Genomic DNA, 4,084 nt, shown 5'->3' with positions numbered 1-4,084 from the left:
TGTGTGTGTATGCTTGTTTTTTAAAGAGAGAAAGAAGAGATATGGAATTGAAGTTGGGTGAGAAGGGAAAATCTAGGAGGAGTTAGGAAAGGGGAAAAGTATGATCAGAATATATCATATGAAATTATTTTTAATAAGAAATAGAAGAACAAAAACCTTTAAATGATACAAGGTCATGGCAACACTTCATTTACTACTTAGTCTCTACAATTGAGGGAGATCAAATTTTTGTTAAGTCATTCAATTTGTGGTCATTTGTTTTGGTAGCCCCAGCAAACTTAACAGGGGCTATTAACATGGAAATTTGTATAGTTTACATGGCCTATTCTGTGAAGACACAAAAACATTCATTCAAATGACTTAAAAAATAACTGTCTAGGCAAGTGAGGTGGCTCAGTGGATAAAGCTGCCTGAAGCTAACCCTGATAGCCTGAATTCAATCCCTGAGATTCACACAGTGGAGATGAGAACTGACTCAAGAAAGACGTCATCTGACCTCCACATGCATGAGCTAGCCCTCTCTCTCTCTTTCTCTCTCTCTCTCTCTCTTTCTCTCTCTCTTTCTCTCTTTCTCTCTTGTTCTCTCTCTTGCTCTCTCGCTCTGTGTGTGTGTTTGTGTGTGTCTCTCTCTTATACACATATACACACAAATACTCACAAAATAGAGGTAATACAGATTTTTAAAACTTGATCACAGCTTTCAAAATTTCTACCATCTCATAAGATTTACAATATAGTGTGACGATATACAGCAATTTCACAAGAGTTTTCCTCAATAATAAAGTCCCCTAGATACTGTCTCTAAGACACATCATCAAATAACTAAAATACAGAGGTAGAGTATATGCTCTTAGCCTATCTCACTTGGCTTCTAACTACCTCCTTTTCCTACTCCCTCTGTAAGTCCTAGATGGTTAATTCCCACAACATGCCTAGTGAGCATGGTTAGGAAACTATTCTCAGGTGTGTTGTCCTGGTTTGGTTCTACCAGTTGAACTACACAGCCATATCATAAATTATATGTTTGTTATCAAACCTGTTCATGGCAGCTATACTTGATACTATGCTGTTATAACTTAAGTAAATATAATGCAAACCAATTATATGGTATAGAAATAAAGTTTTTGCTTCTCTGTAGTCTGTTTAATGATTTCTAAAGACACAGTAAAGGGTGTGAGATAAGTATAAAAGATCCTAAAGAGTAAGCTTGCATTCAGATGGCTTCAAAGGTGCCTTTAAACCATTTTCCTCTTGAAGAAACAGAATATTGGGGAATCTGTTATGTTAAGCTGTGTGCTTTATGCAAGAGATGCAACGCAGGAAAATAAGTTGATCATGTACAAAAAGGCTCTGGACTTTCTCAGTTGATTGACATGAGCATCAGCGAGATTAAAATAAGTTTATGATACTATGCTACCCTTGTTGACAATTTTCTGGCTCAGCTTTGGCTTCTTTTTAAAAGCTTTATATAGACCAAGCCTCCATAACCTATACGAACTTTCATTCCTCTAAAGTGTTCTGCTTCAGCGTGTAGTCCGACTTTGCAGTGCACTGTTTGGCTCTGAGTTCAGACTGTGTCGATGGAGAGGGCTTCTTGTACATGAAAATATCAAGGAAGCTCTTCTGCGAAGTGAGGAGACCAGGTTTCCAGGAAGGTCATGTTGATGCTTGAAGAGTATTGAGCAACTGGGAGCAGTTCAGCTCACAAAAGAAGTGTATTCAAAGTACAACAAACAACAAATGTAAAGAATGTAGTAATGGCCTATGAAAGAACAGCCCTTACTCGCATGGCTTGAGAATAAGGCAGTTTGTTTTTCAAAATGAATTATGCATCTGAATCATCTGCGAGATGAAAATAAAAAAGTGGAACAAAACAAGCCCAGGCCTGACTCCTAGAGACTTCGAGTCAGCCTGCAGCCGGGGTGTGAGGTACCTACTTTACTATTAAGTTCTACTTGTTCCCATATGCAACCAGAATTGAGAGGCTCTGGAGAAGCACTAGAAAGGGGAGAGAGAGTTAAGAAATGCGGCCCAGACAGACCAGAGGCTGAAGGAAACGGTATGTAAATACATTCTAACAACTTCCCTAACAACTTAGCTGTTTTGAAAGTTTTGTTTGTCACTGCCAGTACGGTTGCTTGAAAGAATCTGAGCTCTCACCCTCTGCATGAAAACAAGAAAAAATGTTCTAAACCTGGTTTGTAAGTTTAAAAAAAAAAAATCCATTTTCCTTAGCAGAAAGCAAGTGTATGCCAAGGCATGTATGTCTGATCAGATGTGTGTCATGTATCACTCAGGCTTCCTGGGAGTGTCCACTGAATATACAAATGTGTGCCCTCTGAAAGTGATCACATGGACTGGAGTAGGTCCTACGTGGGCCGGTTACCTTGGTCTCTCGTCAAGCTGAAGTTGGTGCACACTTACAATACTCTTCTAAACTCCCCGGATTCCTTAGCGGCTTCTCACTCAGGAAAAACTTCAGCACTGGGAGGAACACCAAGGAAAAGCAAGGCCCTCGCCCTCCTCCACAGCCAGTCTACAGAAAGTACGCTTTCTCTGATCTTCTCACATATTTTGAAGAGTGGGTATTTTTCCATTTACAACAGTACTTGATTTTCATATTGTAGCTTTTAAATAAATAACATTAAACCCTTGGGGGCAGGGGGAAAAGGATCGTTAATTTTTACCTTATTGCTACCGTAAGAATGAATGCATTCTGTCCTGTGAGGGGGCATATATATATATATATATATATATATATATATATATATATATATGTGTGTGTGTGTGTATATATATATATATTTTTTTTTTTTTTGAGGAGGTTATGAGAAATCTACATCGTCGCCAACAAGTGAACGGATAGTCAAGGATGTTGGTCCCAAATGAAAGCCCAGCATCAGCAGAAAGAAGGGGAAAAAAAAAATGAAAGCTAACTAGAAACTTAAAAACTAAACAAAAAGTGCTAACTAGAAACTTAAAAACTAAACAAAAAGTGGGGGGAAAAAGCCACTCCCCCACAAAAGTCCCCAGAGTCCCCTTACTTGAGCCCCGATTGGAGGGCGCTAATGTGACAGGCTGACTGCACTGCTGGGTCAGCAGAACCTTCTGGAGTCGCCAAAGGCCCGCAGGGCGTGGGGACGCTTCTTCCCTTCCGGGCGCCTCACGGGACGCGCTCGCCCGCGGCCCTCCCTCCGCGCCTCCGCGCCTCCGCGGCCTCCCCGGCCTCCGCGGCCTCCGCGAGCCTCTCCGGTGACCGCGGCCGCTGACCCGGAACTGCTGAGCGGCGCGGGAATCCCCCGCAAGGCAGGGGCTCGGCCTCGCGTCTCCCGGGCGCCGCCCCGCGGCCGTGGCGGGAACACCCGAGCCCGGGCGCACGCCCGCGGGAACCTGAGGCCGCCCAGAGGCCGGGGACACGGGGAGGCCGGCGGGAGGCAGCTCACACCCCAGCTCGCGGTCGCCGAGGAGAGCGCGGGAAGCGGTCCTGTGGTAAGTCCTGGGCGGAGTTGGGGGGTGGGGGTAGGGGGAGGACGGACGGACGCTGTGGGTCCAGACTCCTCCGAGGTCGCGTGCACAGCTGGCCGGAAAGAATGAATGAAGGCGCCAGTGCCCGGCGGGGCGGAGGTTGGGGTGGGCGTCAGGGGTGAAGGCTCAGCAGTGGTAGGGGTCAGAACTGCGGGGCACGGGGTCGGTAGAAGGGAGCTCCAGCCGGGACCCGGAGATCAGTGCATCTGCAAGTGGTCAGAAATCACCTGATCCAAGGTGCAGTGGCTTTGGGGATTATCCCAAGTATGGAGGACTATAAATCTGAGGGGAAGCCCAACCTAGGGGGTCAGTTTTTTATCTTTAAAAAATGAGATACTGGCCAGACGGTGGTGGCGCACGCCTTTAAACCTGGCACTTGGGAGGCAGAGGCAGGCAGATTTCTGAGTTCGAGGCCAGCCTGTTCTACATAGTGAGTTCCAGGACACCCAGGACTACACAGAGAAACCCTGTCTCGAAAAACCAAAGAGAGAGAGAGGGAAGGAGGGAGGGAGACAGAGAGAGAGAGAGAAGAAGAGAGAGAGAGAGAGAGGGGGAGGGG

At 45.5% G+C, this 4,084-nt stretch overlaps 2 protein-coding genes across 3 annotated transcripts in view; one reads left to right on the top strand and one right to left on the bottom strand.

The window, feature by feature from the left end:
* Positions 1-3,158, bottom strand: part of Ccdc122 (coiled-coil domain containing 122) — a 49,267-nt gene extending 46,109 nt beyond the window's left edge. The window contains exon 1 of the mRNA XM_031361393.1: positions 3,045-3,158. The gene's annotated coding sequence lies outside the window, so the exon portion shown is untranslated. The remainder of the gene's footprint in view (positions 1-3,044) is intronic.
* A 215-nt stretch (positions 3,159-3,373) lies between these two features.
* Lacc1 (laccase domain containing 1) overlaps positions 3,374-4,084 on the top strand; it is a 12,607-nt gene continuing 11,896 nt past the window's right edge. The window contains exon 1 of one of the 2 annotated variants that reach the window (XM_031361390.1): positions 3,374-3,489. The gene's annotated coding sequence lies outside the window, so the exon portion shown is untranslated. Of the gene's footprint in view, positions 3,490-3,531; positions 3,763-4,084 lie in introns of those variants that run through there. The other variant, XM_031361391.1, reaches the window with a different exon arrangement.

Source organism: Mastomys coucha, unplaced genomic scaffold, assembly GCF_008632895.1.
Source record: "Mastomys coucha isolate ucsf_1 unplaced genomic scaffold, UCSF_Mcou_1 pScaffold9, whole genome shotgun sequence".
Classification (NCBI taxonomy): domain Eukaryota; kingdom Metazoa; phylum Chordata; class Mammalia; order Rodentia; family Muridae; genus Mastomys; species Mastomys coucha.
Note: the sequence above shows the minus strand (reverse complement) of the source record. Positions and strands in the feature narration are given on the sequence as shown.